This window comes from Peromyscus leucopus, chromosome 10, assembly GCF_004664715.2.
Source record: "Peromyscus leucopus breed LL Stock chromosome 10, UCI_PerLeu_2.1, whole genome shotgun sequence".
Taxonomy (NCBI): domain Eukaryota; kingdom Metazoa; phylum Chordata; class Mammalia; order Rodentia; family Cricetidae; genus Peromyscus; species Peromyscus leucopus.
Window position 1 is genome coordinate 70,843,750 of NC_051071.1, and position 18,805 is coordinate 70,862,554.

Below are 18,805 nucleotides of genomic sequence, written 5' to 3' on the forward strand. Positions count from 1 at the left end.
GAAAGGGAGCAAGTGAGGGAGAGAAATAAAATGACTTGTGAGAAAAGTATTTAACATTAAGTAGATATTGTCCATTGAATTTGAAACTTTTAAAAATGTTTTCAATTTTAGAAATAGAAAAGCAATTTAACCTTTGTCTTGACACTTCCCAATTGTTCTCATATCATGGGATAATCACACAGATAAACTGGGAATCATTAAGATGGGATATATATTAATGATACCCAAATATATATGTAGTATGTTAGTTATAGTCTACCGCGGTCTAAAACCTGGTCATAGATACATTACACAGTTGAATGGCACTCTGAAAGGTCAAAGATATGCGTATTTTTGTTTCAGATCATTGTTAATATCTTTGAATTGTGCTTTCTGAAGAAAAGACAGGACACTGTATGAAATACAGCCAAACGTATTTAATTGGTTATATTATGGCCCCAAAGAAAGTAGCCATGTAAGTAGGGCTACTCTACATTCTAAATTATGTAGAATAAATTTGTGCATGGTTCAGTCTTAAGTTTCAGTATAAATAGCCACACATGCAAAGTCTATGATCATTTGTTTTGATATATGTTTATAATTTCTGAAATCCTGAAAAGTTTTTTTGGCTTTGCTGTGTCGACAGTCCTAATGCTCATGATAAATTATGGCACAAAGCAAGAATGTCTACATAAGAACTAATATTAATGGTGAACTTATATTTTACATTTTCACACCTTGAAGCCTTATCATAAACTATTAATATCACTTAATTGCTAATGAGAACATTATAATATTAGATATCTTGGTCTGATCCCCATCTCATGAATAAATATGTCCATTGGATGTGGCAAGAGACAGAAGGAGAAAGTGCAGAACTAGAGAACACAAAAGGATGAAGCAGCAATTTGACAAATATTTTTAAAGAAAGAAAGGTAAAAGAAAAAAGTGAACAAAAACTTTTTGAGGATGGTTGTTTTTCCCTTTATAAAAATCTTGGAGACTTGAATGTCCTTGTATAAGAATCTCCAAGGAAATTCAATTTAATTGCCATAGGGCAAGATAAATTAATTTATTATCTTATAAAATTATTTTAATATTTTATTGTTTAATATTAAAGATAAACTATTAAATAGTAATGCCATATTATTCAAATATATGCTGTACAAAAGGGAGAAAAATTTGGGTCCAGAAGATGTAAAAAATAGGGCTCAAATAAAGAGGGGAAACAATATCATGATGATACAATCTAATTGAATAGTCCTAAATAATATTATTTGTATGAGAACTAAAGTTACTCATAAGGACATTATAATTTTCAAAATCAAAATTTTTAAAAAGAAAAGATTTCTTGTCTTCTAAATATTTCTAAAACACACTCTAATTTAGTAGTCAAACACTTGATAGATCTTTAAAAGTCCCAATTAATACTTTTGCTATTATGTAATAGAAATAAAACAACACAGTATTAAATTTTGATTAGCGCATTAGTATAATTTTTTTTTATATTTCACACCTTTGTTCTGTAAGAGAGTATGCTTTCACATTGCCTGGAATGGGTATGGCTATGTCAGCTGCACAAAGGACTGAGATGATAATTGCCCAACCTGATCCTTTTTGAAGCCAACAGATAAGCGGTTTATCACTTTGATCTGACTTCTTCAGCTCACTAACCTTCCCTGCAGGATGACAGGCATCACAATCTCCTATAATTGGCTCGTTAACTGCATATCAAGAAAACCACTGCTACTATCAAGGTCTTGAAAGAAAATGGCTTTCTGTTTACAAATATAGAGATGTATTGTTGATGTATTATATAATCAAGCATATTTCATTGACTTTATTATACAAAATTTAATTATCCTATATACTCTCAAACACTAACTCAGCAGTCCTTTGAATAACAAATTACACTGTAGTATTTGTGAAAAATATGTTCATAAAACATTATAAGCCTTTAAATTTGAAATGGATTTTAAAAATGATTTTTACCAAAATAAAATACATAAGTCTTTGGATCAATACCAAGCCCAATTTCAAAATGTATAAAATGGGAGTTATTAAGCAATTTCAGCAGTCTAAAAAGCACACAGTTACACTCTTTCCAATTGAACCGAAGGAAATCTAAAACATAAAATTTTATATATATATATATATATATATATATATATATATATATATATATAAAATGTTTTTCAAGGATAGAATGACTAATATCTTACATTAAAGTCTCATTTTTAAAGTGATGCATTTCACTCAAAAGAAAGCAGAAATAAATTAATGAAGTTTGTTTTTATTATTAGTTTATTGTGATAGGCAGAATTTGTGCATATCTTACAATGATGTTACCATGATGACAACCCAGTTTCAAATCATTTAAACAAGAGGTGAATTAATCATTTTCATTTTTAATTGGGTCAGACTATGACTTAAAGGGACAAATTTTCTACAAAACCCCTGGGATCCAAAAATTAGAACATATTTCTCCTAAGAGAAAGTGAATATCTGTATTTTCCTTTTGTTGGAAATAAAGGAAGAAACTAAACCACATTTTGCTTTCAGTTGTAAGAAAATGGAATACAGGCCACTTATTTTTCAAGAGATTGCATGTAACTCATCATAACACATCTTCAAATCAATTTGGAATGTCATGGTCTTAAAGTCAAGGAACACATCTACTGTGCACCATTGGTTCTTGCATTTACTATGTTGTAGTTACTACGTTGTCGGTGAGATATTTCCTCAAAACAAATGTCATAGGAAAATGTGAGGCTTTCAGATAGCAAAATTGAATTGTGCCTTGCTATAATAGTTCTAGCCCCCTTCACAGATAACAGTATCTGCAGAAGAAACCTTACTTGCCTTAAAGAATAATACAGAAATGAACAAAATATCCCAATGAATATTTGTAAAAGATGCTCAGGCCCATAATCTTTTTAAGGCCTCAATTTTCCTTATGATTGGAACTATTTTCTCACTGCAGAATATGAAGTATTGGCTCTTATATGTATTTAGTGTTAAGACTCCATGATCAGTTTATATTCAACTTGCAACAGGCAAGTTTGAAATGCGTATGTGGTACATAAGAACATCTGTAATTGTGCTTCTAAAGACAGCTAAACTCTTTAAAATGTTAAAAGTTAATTTGTAAATGGTCACTAAATGGTGAAATTCATGAGGGTATTCACAAGGAGTTAATGTCTAAACAATCTGAGGAAGAGAGAAAAAAAGCATAAAATCACAAACAGACAGTTACAATAATCATTGTAACACAAACTTTGCTGGGCCGGTATATGAGCATGTTAGAAATGGCGAACACATTTTTTAAATGCTTTCCTCTTACTTTTCTACAGCTACAATGATAGACATAAGAAAAGTGAAAACAATCATACAAATGATATTTTTTTCTCCTTAAAAGTTGTTGTGTGATATTTTGATTACACTCTGACAATAAAGTTTACTTTGAGTCAGAGGGCAGAGCTAGCCACTAGCTGACCAATATTAACCATAGATATTTTGGAGGAGTGAGGACAGATAGGAGACAGGAAGTAGTAGGGTGGGGTAGAAAGAGGATCTCAGCCCCTTTGGATGGAGGAACAGAAATGGTAGGGGTCACTAGCAGATTCTATGATCATTCAGGTTCTTATGCCAATATTTGACTCCCCTTTTTTAACTGATAAAGAATAATTAGATAAATGCTCAATAATGTAGAAAAAGAGTGTAGCATACATTCTTTCTTCATAAACACACACTTCCCTAAATTAGTTTATAAAATATGTTTTAATTGAAATACAGTTATATCACTTTCCCCTGCTCCCTTCCTTTACTCAGCTACTCCCAGCTAACCTTTGAATTCCCAACCCCCACCCACTCTCAAGTTGATAGTCTATTTTTCTTTATTGCTGTTATATATGTACATATCTGTATTCTGTATATATGAATATGCTGATTAAGATAGAGTTCAGTTTATACTTTTCACTTTAACCATATAGCATCACTTTCCAGAGGAAAGTCATCACATTTGCTGAGAAAGTCTGACCTGTATTTACTGTTGAACAAATCATCATTTATTTTCTTAACAAAACATTTCTTCAAATCAAATCCTACAGAACAATGAATGAACCACATGAGAAGTTCACAGTTTGAGTATGCATGCATGTCCATATGTTGCTGTGCAAATTAAATCTATATTACTAAGATATCAAAACTTATGTCCAAATTCTACACATCAAGAAATATACATGCCAGCAGAAATTCACTCTAGCAATATCCATCTTCATCAGACAGGGCCAGAACAATTCCTGTGTTCTGAGAAATTTTCATTAGTAAAAGTCTGTCATCTAACAACTGTGACCACAGAGGCACATATATGAGAGAATCACTCTGCCTTTCATCACCTTCTTGATCCTATTCATAGTCCTGGATATGAAAGTAGTGTGGTGGTATTGTGTTCCCCAAAATATTGTGTAGTCTAATAAATTTATCTGGGGTCAGAGAACAGACAGCCACTAGATACAAAGGCTAGAAAAAGGTGGCACTCACACCTTTAATCCTAGCATTCCAGAGATAGAAATCCCTCTGGATCTCTGTGAGTTCAAGGCCACATTGTAAATAGCCAAGCATGGTGACACACGCCTTTAATCCCAGAAAGCCAGCCTTTAATCCCAGGGAGTGGTGGTAGAAAGCAGGAAGATATATAAGGCGTGAGGACCAGAAACTAGAAGTTTTGGGCTGGTTAAGCATTTGGCCTGGTTAAGCTTCAGGCTTTTGAGCAGTAATTCAGCTGAGACCCATTCCGGATGAGGACTCAGAGGCCTCCAGTCTGAAAAGACAAGACCAGCTGAGGATCCGGCGAGGTGAGATAGCTGTGACTTGTTCTGACTCTCTGATCTACCAGCATGGACCCCAATAACTCGCCTCAGGTTTGATTTTATTAATAAGAACTTTTAAGATTCCTGCTACAAAGTGGTACTGACAGATTATGATCATCTTGTACCTCTTTTTTTTAGCCTATTAATTCTGCTTTTACAATTTGATTGACAGGGATTCTAATTTGCTGGCTTGTATTTATTCAATACAGTGTACCCTATGATTATATGTATGAAACTTCTAAAAAAGAATTGGATGAAGCCAAGACCCTAGACAGACAAGTGAATTCTATTTCCTTCAGTGCTAAGGATCAAAACTCTAGACCTCGCTAGTTCTAAGTTAGCACCCTTCCACTGACCATAACTCCAGCACCAATTCTTCATTCCTTTCATAATTAATAAAGTGACTTTCTATGTTTTATCTACATACACACATAATGACTCAACTACATACAACATTTCTCAGCACAACTTAAAGGCAGATGTGAAAAGGTAGCATATTTAGGCAAGATTAGATGTGGAAGTATAACATGAGTCTTAAAAGGTCTTATTAATAAAAACAAACCCAGAGCCAGATATTGAGGTGAACACTAAATGATCAGAGAAACAGAACAAACTACATCCAACCTCACCTTGCCAATTTCTCAGCTGATCTTGTTTCCTCAGACTGAATGGATCTCAGCTGAACTGCTGCTAAAAGGTAAAAGCTTAAAAAGCTCTAGTTCCTGGTCCTCATACCATATATGTCTTTCTGCTTCCTGCCATCACTTCCTGGTATTAAAGGCAGGTGTCACCATGCCTGGCTGTTTCCAGTGTGGCTTTGAACTCACAGAGATCCAGACAGATCTCTGCCTCCAGAATGCTCGGATTAAAGGCGTGTGCTACTGCTGCCTAAACCTATGTTTAATATAGTGGCTGTTCTGTTCTCTGACCCCCAGATAAGTTTATTGGGGTGCACAATATCAGCCACATGGAAGGAACTGTGTGTGTGAATCTTTCTACGATCTCCATAAGGACAATAAACATGAGGCAAAAGGTCTGTGCTTCTCCCACATTTTTTTGACCAAAAGACAGTAGAGAAATAGAGTGGCTGCTGTCCATCCAGTGTATGCTACCTCAGCACAGTCATTGGAGACGCACACCTCCCGTGAGGTCTAGTCATGATTTCCTGAAGTGGAGCTTGCCGAGACACTCTGCATTATCCCCTACACATTGCCTTCCTCCTATATCAACTGTGATCTGAGTCTCTTTGTTATAGAGACAGGCTGTTTCTACCAAATCAGAAGTAATACGGCAGTAGCTTTGTGTTAAGATTAAAAGTAAACTGACCAAAGAACAAATCTCCTATTATAATGGGGAGATCACTGTTCTGAAAAATAAATTAACTGGGTGGAAATCCAGCAGTTGTTTCACCTACTGGTTGGTGAAACTTTGACAAAGCAGTTGTTTATCTCCTCATATCTTATATCTCCTAAATAAGGATAATGCAGCTTTCACACAGGATTAAATATCAAAATGCTAGATGGGATATTATAAATAATACATTTATAATATATCTGTCCATATTTCAATTTAAAATAAATCTTACATTACTTTTAAAATTTGAATAACTCTTCAATGCTGATGTATTTGTCCTTGCTATTTTTGTCAATGTATATCTTGTTAGGAATGTTACCTGTTTAATATTTTAGACTAAATAAAAACTGTTAAGAACTGAACCTCAATGTATAAAGTATGTGTGTGGCTACTATTTTACTTCTCCAATGAGTGACTGACAAAGGTTATTCTATTCTGAGGCATATTTTGTATGAATTTTTTTTAAAAAATAGCAATTATGTATGATTAGTCTTCTACAAGCATGTAATAGAGAAAGCAAAAACCTCCTGATAAAGTCAGCTGCATGCATGAAATTAATGAAACTGAAACAAATTCCAAAAAATGTACAATACCTTCTCATGAATGTCATCAATGAACCAGTCACTGTAGCTAGAGTTTTCCAGCCTTGCCCACAGTCAGGACAAATCTTTGTCACCCGCCAGTCCCACAGCAGCTCAGACCCAACCAAGTAAACACAGAGACTTATATTGCATACAAACTGTATGGCCGTGGCAGGCTTCTTGCTAACTGTTCTTATAGCTTAAATTAATCTATTTCCATAAATCTATACCTTGCCACGTGGCTGGTGGCTTACCGGTGTCTTCACATGCTGCTGGTCATGGCAGTGGCTGGCAGTGTCTCTCTGCCTCTGCCCTCTGCTTCCCAGAATTCTCCTCTCTCCTTGTCCCACCTACTTCCTGCCTGGCCACTGGCCAATCAGTGTTTTATTTATTGACCAATCAGAGCAATTTGACATACAGACCATCCCACAGCAAGTCACCACAATAATTACACTTGTACTAGATTTCAACAAACTGGAGGATACTTAAAGGCAGAAGAGCATTTTGAAAAGTAGTATTTTCCAAGTGCAAGAAACATGAGCAAGGAAATGACTTTCTTTTTGAAAGAGCTGAGTTCTCTTGTCCAGTGTGCTTTGTATGAACAATGATCTGGGCATTGACGGCAGCTTGGCTTTGTCTCTGACAATGCTATTTATAGTTCAGCAGGGAAACAGGCCCTGGCCTCCCTGAGCTGTCTATTCATCCTTAAGTCGGATGTTAAATGGATCTTTTCAATAAATGATAAAAACACAATTGATATGCTGACAATCTAAAAGATTAGAAAAAAACACATTTAATAAGACAGAAAGTTATTATTTTATAGTGAAGGAGATGACCGTTTCAAGGGAATCATTGATGGATTTTGAGGTGGTGGTGTTCCGTTACACCACCAATAACACAATGATGAAGTGCTGTAGAATTTATTTAGCACCTGGCTCAGCTCACCGCATTCTTACAGGGCCAGCTGCTGGATTTGATGTCGTTCAACCAGTCCTCCTCTTAACTGATTTCTTCACATTCTTTTCCTCAAACATTCCCTTGATGGATGTACTCTTCCAGGCCCTCACTCAAATCTCTACTCCCAATCAGTTAATTTTTAAAATATTGTGTTTTATTTATTGACTATTAATGTATATGAAGCACTGTGTTAAAACTTATTGCTATGTCTTATTTTCAACAGGAAAACAAGAGACCTTGAAATTTTTTAAACGTACTCTCTGTACGTGACCTGTATTATGTGTACTTATTTGTATGGAGGCCGGGGTGGGTGAATTGGTGTGTCTGTACGTGTGCATGTGTTATGATGTGGGCAAGTGTGGAGGTCAGAGAACAACTTGCAGGACTCAGCTCTCTCCTACGAGGTGGGTCCTAGTGATCAAACTCAGATATCATATGCCCTGACTGAAATTGGAAAAACAAACCTGTTTTTAGGTATAGATAAAGCCTCTCCTCCAGGGCATGAGGGTAGACTCTTAAAATTGGATCTGTATGTCAGCTCTCCTGGCTGCTAATCAGTACATGTATGATGCTCTGACTTACTTGGTGACTATGGCAGGCCTACACTATTCCCAGGCTGAGTCTTCTCATTCCAGTGCCCAGTGGTATATCTGCTAGCAACCCTTTTCAGTTCATCCCATCCTTATAAAAAAATCACTTCCCACATTTACACTCTTGCCCCATCTGCTTTCTTAGAAATGGAAAAGAATCAGAAGAGACAATGGGGGCTAAATATTAGGAATGGCAGCGTTTCACACCTGAGTCTCAGTCAGTAGCCTGCTTGAATGGGAAATGCCACTCAAGTTGGTGGATGAATGAAGACATTTTGGAATTATATGTTACTATCTCACTGGTTAAGCAGTGTAAGTTGGTGAAGTTTGATTAGCGGCCAATCAAGTACTGAAATCCCAAGAAGAGTCACCCAGTTGGCAAATCAGTATAAATAAACTGAAATCATGAAAAAGAATTTCAAAATCAAAGTTAGTTCATTGATGCTCTTTTGATGAACAACTTTTTCACAAAATTAGTTCAAATTTTAATCTTTGTACAACCCAAGCATTTCGGACCTTCATGAGAACATTTCTAGTAAAGACTCTGTAACTAAAGAAACCACACACACACACACACACACACACACACACACACACACACACACACACACACAGACTCCTGCTACTCCCAGGCCTGTATCAGTAGCCAGAGAGCACCAACACTTCACTTAATAGTAGCAATAGTAAAAGATCAATGTTGTGGGGTGTCTTTCTGTACACTGAAGATGTGTATTGCTCTGACTGGTTGATAAATAAAGCAGTTTGATCAGTGGTGAGGCAGAATAATTAGGCGGGATATTTGAACTGAAGAAAGGAGAGTAAGAAAAGGAAGAAGCCTGACCCATAGGCCATAGAGTTTGTAAGTAATATAAGCTTCTGTGTGTTTACTTGGGACCAAATGGCTCGGGTCACAGGCGGGAGAGATTCGTCCCTACTGCGGGCCAGGCAGGACCAGAGAAACGTCCGGCTGTAGGCTGATTATGAGTTTCCTGCCTAGGACCATTTCAAAGTGCATATAAGTTTGAAATATACTTTTTGAACTTTCATAGTGCTTCTATTTTCTCACACATGCATTGTGAATTTCTCCCTTTTAACATCTATATTATAAAGAACAAGGTAGCTTAAAACATCTATGGGATGGGCAGAATTATAAGTTTTACAGATTTTACTTGGTATATTGAACCCAAGTTTACAAACCCAGACTCCACAGAAAAGTTCTAATCAATCATCTTCTTATAATTTGTTTTTAAATCTCTCAAAAAAAAGTAAATAAAACTATAAAACACACTCATGTACTGCACCAAGACTCAGCAATTTTCAACATTTTGCAACATTTTCTGCCTTCTACCACTTGCTCTCTCTTCAAAAAGACACACTATACACTTCTCTAAACTATTATAGTGATCTTATACTAAGGGATTTCTATCTCTATCATTTATTTCTTCCCTATTCATTACCTGGCTTTAGTAATAATCATGACTTCTAGACATCGTGATGAACATTTGAATTTATTCCATGAGTACACAGCACCCGTTAAGAGGAAACATGCAGCACTCAACACCCTAATTGTGAACTTTACCTCCATAAAAAATTAAATTATGAGATATTGTTGCTCTCTTTTAGCATAAAAGAGTCTCTATGTAATTGCTGTTATTATAACCAATCAATTAATTTTTAAGAAAAAATCTGTAAGTGTTGGTGAAGCCTGGCTTCATGAATGAGACTACCAGGAAAAACAATGATAATTTCTCTCTCTCTCTCTCTCTCTCTCTCTCTCTCTCTCTCTCTCTCTCTCTCTCTCTCTCTCTCACCTTCTCTTCTTGCTTTCTCCATGTCTCTGTGTGTGTGTGTGTGTGTGTGTGTGTGTGTGTGTGTGTGTACCTTCATCTCACTTTAGCACCCACTATAGGTGTCTCCTTATTTCTCTTTTCTCTCATCTATAATTTATTGTTTTCTCTTATCATCTTTCTTTTTCTATTTCTAAGAAAGACAATGCATATGGGTATAGTCCTAGCATTTGGAGTGTTGAGGCAGAAAGATAGCCACACACTTGAGGAAAGCATAACCTACATACAGAATTCAAGACAGCCACATCTACATCATTCAGGGTTTTCTTCAGTGTAGTCAGAACTTTATTTTGTTGTTGTTTGTTTATTTTTCTTGTAAATTATGTTGAAATAAATTGATAGAAAAGGACCTTTTTGACATTTTGCATCCAAAATTGCAGTTGATAATGTTGATCATGAAAACATGTGAGAATGAAATACCAAAGCTGTATGCAGGATTGATTTCTTATGCTCTAGTAACTGTGGAGCTGCAAAGTAGACATCCTGTTATGTTCTCATTACCTTACTTATTTAATTTATTTTCTACCTGCCTTTCTAGTTTGGAAGAAGGTTAAATGGAGTCACTGGAGTCCATCGATCTGGCAGCCCATGAGTAGATAGGATCATCATTTTCAACCTATAACCTGTTACTACTGATACAGAAGTATATAGGACATGCATTGATTTCCTAACTAGCACATCTCAGAACTAACGGATTCTAAAAATCATGTATGATGCCAAGACTTGAGGTGTATTCCCAAACAGTAAAAGGATATTGGTTATATTTAAATATGAAATACTGAAGGAAAACACCTGTACAGGTTTTAACTAATTAAAGGTAACAAAAACCTGGCAGAGGACAAAGCTAATTACATAACAAATTTTATAGGATTGGAATGAAATGAAATAGTCAAAGCTTTTTGGACCCCAAACTAGAACCAGGATGATGATACCGTAGCATATTTTGAGCACAGCACAATTTTGGGTGGTAGAAATAAATATGTTAAAGCACAAATGCTACCAATATTTTTTAAATCCAACAGGAATTTGTTATGTGGCCAATGATTCCATGTACTAGAGTCAACTGGCATGTTGTAGGAGGAAACCCTGCTGGCATCCATGGCAGATGTCCATCAGTGCCAAGTTGACACATCCATAAGAGTCTTTAGAGTCAGTTTTAGAACATGACTAAAGACAAGCACACACAATTTATCATACTCAATGACACCAGAAAAGGCTTCCAAAGAGTCAAGAAAACAAAATATTCATAGCTTTCCAAACCATAATAGCTTGCTATAATTCATAGATGGAGAATTGTAGCCAGAATGTAGCAATAGAAAATATGGAAATAAATGGAATCTGGGTGAGATTTGGTCCAGGTGCCTACTGTCATAATGGCACACACTCTGGTAAATATTTTATTATTTTTGTTTAAAATCTGTGACTGCATATAACAGAGTGAGAGTGTTAATGGTGGGATACTAACTTGCCAATGCTGTATTTCACATACAATGCTCATTTGGGAATTTAAGGCACACAAATTGAAGCTATATTACCTTAATAAGTACTTATGTGCTAATGTGTCACTGATATTTTTCTTCTGTTTAACACAAAACATCAAAAAATGTTAATTTGATATTTGTTTTAAGTGAATGTAGGACTGGATCAGATTGTTTATAAAGGAATATTAACTCACTTTATCTTGAAAATATTTTTGTCTGCACTTTTTTCTGCTCAAACCATCTGTTTCTAATTATTCCAGATTATTTTCATTTTGTCAGTATCTTCCAGAAAGTCAGATGTGAAGATGTGTAGCTTGAGTTTTCCTGCCTTGCCCACACTCAGGACAAATCTTTGTTACCCACCAGTCCCACAGACGCTCAGACCCAATCAAGTAAACACAGAGACTTATATTGCTTACAAACTGTATGGCCGTGGCAGGCTTCTTGCTAACTGTTCTTTTATCTTATATTAACCCATTTTTATAAATCTATACCTTGCCACGTGGCTGGTGGCTTACTGGCGTCTCTACATGCTCTTCTCCTGGTGGTGGCTGCAGTCTCTCTCCGCCTCAGCCTTCCGCTTCCCCGAATTCTCCTCTCTCCTTGTCCCACCTACTTCCTGCCTGGCCACTGGCCAACCAGTGTTTTATTTATTGACCAATCAGAGCAATTTGACATACAGACCGTCCCACAGCACTTCCCCTTTCTTTTTTTTTAAAAGGAAGGTTTTAACTTTTACACATCTCCAAAGTCAGCTTGGTATATTTGGGAATTTGGGCGTAGCTTCTCTTACTCTTCCTGCTGGAGGGGGGCGCTGTATCTTATGGGGACACAAAGACAATTTTAGGATTATGGAATAGTCCATGAGGCTGTATCGTCTGAGCCAGTTGCCTTGAAACGATTCTGGATGTTGGATCATCTGGGCCATGGTGTCATCGGAGACCTTCAGGTGGTCTTGGCTGGTCAAACCTGATGTATCTTAATCTGGAACAAATCCATAGCCTCTGGCTTTCTGTAGAAACAAAAGCAGAGCCTCTTTTCCAAAGCAACATATCCTTATATTCAAATTTTGAAGTCAAAGTACCTTTAAAATACACATTTTGGCATAACTCAACAGCTTTTGCAATCAAATGTTTTTCTTCAGTTACAAATATCAAAGAGAACATAATCCAGATTCTCTGTGTGGTAGCCATCTTCATGTGGCTTATTTTTTTATATTACGTTGAGCCTATTGCTTTAAACTGAAGCCTTTTAAGCTGAAACGGTGCTGTGGCTGCTGGCTCCGCCCACTTCAGCTTCCCAACATGGCGGTGGTACGTTTTCCGCCAGCTCTGGGAGCCATCGTGGGTCTAGGCTTTTATCCAAGCAGCATGTAGCCCAGAAACCTCTTTTTTTGTTTTGTACTAGCAAAGGCTAAATCCACCACGCAGCTTAATGTGCCACTTGCAGAGGCCTCATTCCCGCCATACTGCAGGTCAAGCGCACATGCTAGGAACCCGCCAGTAGCTCAAACCGGCAGCTGCCGCTCATTTGAGAGAGACAATTAGGAACTGTTTTTAGCTCCGTTTTAGAATCTTTTCTCAGGTTTTAGGTAGAAACTCTTGCCAACACGTTGGGCACCATTTGTAGCTTGAGTTTTCCTGCCTTGCCCACACTCAGGACAAATCTTTGTTACCCACCAGTCCCACAGCCGCTCAGACCCAATCAAGTAAACACAGAGACTTATATTGCTTACAAACTGTATGGCCGTGGTAGGCTTCTTGCTAACTGTTCTTTTATCTTATATTAACCCATTTTTATAAATCTATACCTTGCCACGTGGCTGGTGGCTTACCGGCGTCTCTACATGCTCTTCTCCTGGTGGTGGCTGCAGTCTCTCTCCGCCTCAGCCTTCCGCTTCCCCAAATTCTCCTCTCTCCTTGTCCCACCTACTTCCTGCCTGGCCACTGGCCAACCAGTGTTTTATTTATTGACCAATCAGAGCAATTTGACATACAGACCGTCCCACAGCAAAGATGTTTATCAGATACCATTGATTCAGAAAAGTGATTTAAATGTTACTATTCCAAATTCAACACCAGTATTACCAAGATTGAAATTTCTTTAGGATACTAAAAAAAGAAAAAATCCAATATTTATGAACTCTAAAATCCCTAACATTGTTGTAAATAAACAATAGCAATGTGGCACAGTAATATTTTAAACAGTCATACTTTCCTGCCATTCACCAGAACAAAGGCTGTCTTCATGCAGGTAGCATTCCTCTTTTATTTTAACAACTGAAAATTCCAACCCAACATATATAGTAAACTTAATGCATAATTCATTCATTGAAAATTGCAACATCATCCTTAACATAATAATTATTCGTAAGTCCCCATATGACTTAAAGTGTTATTACAACCTTAAATATAGTGTTCACCACTGTGGAAGCTGTAATAACAGATGCTCACAAATATCTGGCTTGATGAGTCAATGTGAAGAAGGGAAACAAGCGAAAAAGGTCTGTGTAGGTGATTGTGCAGTGTGGGGGAATAAGTGTCTGAAAAACACAAGCATCATCAGAGAACAGTGACAGAATCCTTCTTTGTTAAACTTGACTTTTTACACTCGGTGAGCTTCTCTGCTACCTACAGTGGCTTATACATCAAGTAGACAGGGTAAGGGGAGTTCAAAGGCAAATGAAAATAAAGAAAGAGCAGGAACTATTCTGTTGCTATCACTTTGGTGATGAGAACAAAAGAAAGTAGATCATAAACATGAACAAATGAGACAGGGAAGCTATTTTCAAAAAGGTCAGTTAATATTCAATGTCTGGGCTCTCTGACATATTCCACAGTTGAAATGATTCACCAAAACTATTAATTTTTGTTTTTCTACAATTCTATGGAAGGTACCATTCTGGGAAAGCCATTGAAGATATCTTTTACAAAAGAAAAATGCTTTTCAAAGTTCTGGAACACCTATTTGATTACTATAAAGTTAGCAAATTAACTCACTTCACGGGAGGAGTTAGAAATGCAGAATAAAAGAAGATTGCTCTATCAAATATACTATAACAGATTTGACATAGTCAAAAAAAGAATTAGTGAATCAGACCATTAATAAGAACATCATTTCTAGGTTAAAATTTAGTAGAAGAGGTTGATGACAAATGCAGAGAACAAGGCGGGAAACCAAGAAATGCACTGAACAGGTGACTTCAGGATGGTAGGGTGGGTAATGGAAGACAAAAGGGCAGCAATTAACGTAGCTGAGAACTAACCACACTGATGAAGGATGGACAAACACAGATCTTAGAAACTATTAATTCTCAGCAGAAAAAATACAAACAATAACAATAACTGTAATATATTTAATTTTTTACAAGCACCTGTAATCGCTGCCTTGAATCTAAATTGTCATTAGAGGGATATATATATATATACAAGTGTCATCTGGCCTTTTATTAAGCTTATGGGGAGATCTGAGCACAATGACCTGCACAAATGTGGATTGTTTTAGTAGCTGCCAATGGTCTGAGAAGTAACAAGTCTTCCCTCTGCAATCTAGGAGTTACATGTCTCCTGTAATCTTCCTTGAAGTAGCACAATCCAGATACCTTACAGGGTTGGTAAAGCACAAACAGCATTTTTTCACAAAACCAAAATATATCTGAAAATGAGTGAGCAAAAACTCAGATTTCATTCAAATGAGAAAAAAGTTGACGAAGAACTGAAATTTAAAAAGAAATCATGGAAACTGGAAAACCATCATGAATCAGTGGCTTCCTGAATTCAATAATAATGTAGAATTCTATAGAGAGAAAAACACCTCAGAATTCTAGGTGATTTTCAGTCTAATCTGAGAAATTTTGTCATCAGATACAAAGTCAAAGATATCCAAAAAAGGAAACTAATCAGTAACTATAAATGGTGCAATAATGATAACAATTAGCTAAGTAGAAGTACATGCAAACTACAATTAATATTTACTCAAGAATGATAAGATGTCCTCTTTGAAAGAAGAGCCAAGTAAGATGAGAGAATGCAATGACTTTCAACCAGAGAAAAAATGATTCCCTAGTGATCCATTCATGGAATGAGTGTTACTATAAAAATAATCTTCCTTAAGATGAAAAGATGCTGTAATCTGTATGACTCTATAACCTGGTTACTTAAAAGAAAAGGAAAACCTAAAAATACTTAGTACTACTATTTCAAATATCTATGACAACAGAGGAGACTAATATGAACTTAAACTAGAACAGGATTAGAGCATTGCTTTAATTTTATTCTTTACCTGGTTATATAATTTGTTATGTAAACAATCAGCTTTTAGTTTGCAAAGAGTCAGTTACCAAAATTACCCTGAGGTTAAAATGTTAATTACAACTTTAATATAAACCAAGATGCATATACTCTCTTTAAGTGACAATCAGCTTTACCTAGTCAATGAAAGACATAAAACATAAGAGAGCAAGATAAGTAAGTTAGACTCCTTTTCCTCGGTTAGCTTTTTGGGGATCATTAATAATTATCCCTACCTTCCTGAACAATTGAAAGTGTGCATGCTATATAGAACATAGGAATTTTATTATGTCAAGTATATACTATGAGAAAGCTCATAAGTAGCACTCAAATACAAAAAAATATAGTGTTCTTGGAGCAAACAATGTCATCAATTCTCAAGGTAACGCAGATAGATATCTTCATTTTTACTCTTTTAAATCTCAATATTATTAACAAAGTTTGCTAATCCTTGTTTTATTTCCAGACTTCAAAAGCTAGATATTTCGGCACAGGTAGTAAAAATTAGCAGTGAATTACATGAAAAAAAAATAGTAATATGTTTACAAATCCAGGTGGTAGATTATTTTCCCCCTCCTTCAGATTGGTAGAGCACAACTCAAAACAATATGAAAACAATATTCACCTAAAACAAGCTGAGCAATAAATATTTTTGGCTTCACTTCACATCTACCTATCTCCTCAGCAATCCTGTTTTCATTCACCACACAGAGGAAACAGACAGCAGCCTTCCTAATGAAGCTGTTCCCAGGCTCTGTGTGGTGATGTCTGCACCGCCAGCGTGGATGCTGACTTCATCAGTATTTAAGAGTTACAGGAGCTGAGAATGTTTGCTAGTTGAGCATTGTTCCAGGTCTTTGAACCGACTGCCATGGATTCCTGGAGCTTGACCACATTACAATTTTCACACTTAGCAACTGTAAAATTGTTAAAACGCCATCTTTCCACGCGGTTTATTCGTTATTACAGCTACGTTTGGCGTACCTCCTTAGTTACAGGCTTTAAATGCCACTTTCATCACTTCCCGGGGTAACCTTGGCCATGAAATCAGAAAATCAGATCATTTTCTGGTCCGTTTTCCTCTTTTTCTTTGGATGAGATTAGATTTTGCCACGCTTGACTGACAAACCTCATTTAGAATTCAACAAGCGGCCTGAGTCTCGACCTCTTTAAAAAGTGGGGAGGTGAGATGTCTTAGCCAGTGATGAGGAAGAAGGGGCCAATTTCAACTCATCACACAAAAGCAATTAGTGATTAATTTACACTGTGAGACAAAAGTACTCCAGAAAGTATAAAGAGTCTCTTGGTTTTAGGCCACACCATGATTTAAGCTTCTTCAAAAATGCCAATCAGAGAACAAACAACATTTGGAAAAATAATCTTGGTGTTTGACCACATCATTAAAGATTCTTCAAAATTGCCAGACACACTCTAGGGTTGAAAAAAATGTATAAACTACGTTTTATTTTCATTTCAAATTTCGTTTTCAAAAGTGTTTAACTGGATTGCAAAAACCAAAATAAACAACAAAAATCTGATGAATCATTTTATTGTAATTAAATTATAATATCCAAAATTTTAAAAATGCTTTCTTAAAAAAATTAAGCAATTAATAGCAAAACAATGATTTTATTTTAGGAAATGGCTAATGTGACACCAAAATAATGCATTCTCTGTGGCATGGTAACTATGTAACTTAGTCAACTGCTTTTTGAACCAAGGCTAGAGTGCTTAGTTTTCAGTGTATACAGTATCCAAATTTTTCTTACTTTGGGCTATTTATGCATTTTAGGTAATGTGGCAAATGGGTGGCATCAGAAATAGTGAAAATACTAAGTATTACATGCTTCAAATTAATATCTTTTAGACTTTCTTCTCTGCATCCAGTAGACTTAATACTTCAAGATTAGTTTAGGAATGAGACATTTTGAGATCCTTCCTACAAAATTTTGTGCTAAACTCATTTAAAGAAGAAATACAAGTGGATCGGGATTTTTTGACCAAATAAAAGGACTCACGAGTATTCCAAGATATTGTGCATAGTCTATGTGATTAAAATGTGGGAATTTAGATATAATATGGGAGCATCCATGATAAAGACAGTTTAAATCAACTATTATTTTATGCTATTTTCTCTTCCTATAGCCTTCGTCTTTCTGAAATGGTTCTTAGTAACCTAATGTCTTATAATTATGCCACATTTTACATCATTAAGGTTCTGGATATTACAAAATAAGTGTTCAATTATTCTCCATTTCTCTTTTGATATATTTGGTTTCATATTTATTTCAAACAAATGCAGACCTATAACTAAATATCCAGTAACATTAAAATTGAAAATCTTCCCTGAAGCATTCTGTGTAAAGAAATGCAGATCACAGCTGTTTGCATAAAACGTTAACAAAATATTTGTGAAGGACTGGACCCTTCTCTTAATCCCTCTGGCTGTGTAAACATTGCAGTTCACAGATCAAGCGTTCAGATGCAGGACCTCAAATGTTTTGAAATCCATTATATATGAAGATATTCACAGCTGTCGGAAAATTTAAATAACATTTTTTGGTAGAAAAGGAAATCTTTCAGCAGTAAAGTGCCATCATAATTAAAAGCTCTAGTGAAGTTAGAACTCATTTTATTTACTAGATGTGTTCCTGGACAGCTGTAACAAGCAAGCATACGCTTGAGATTTTTAATATGACTCAATGAATATCTTCAAACTTCCAGAAAGAATAGGCCTTAGTAAAAGAAGTTGTCCCAAATTATTAAGCATGCATGAATTTTAATGCTCATTAAAATAATTTTTTATCTTTTTTTATTTTAATTTCATATATTTTTAGATATATCAGCTAAGTAAATG

At 35.8% G+C, this 18,805-nt stretch overlaps 1 protein-coding gene across 7 annotated transcripts in view; it reads right to left on the bottom strand.

The window, feature by feature from the left end:
- Epha5 (EPH receptor A5) overlaps nucleotides 1-18,805 on the bottom strand; it is a 353,466-nt gene that overhangs the window by 207,001 nt on the left and 127,660 nt on the right. The gene's annotated exons all lie outside the window — the stretch shown is intronic.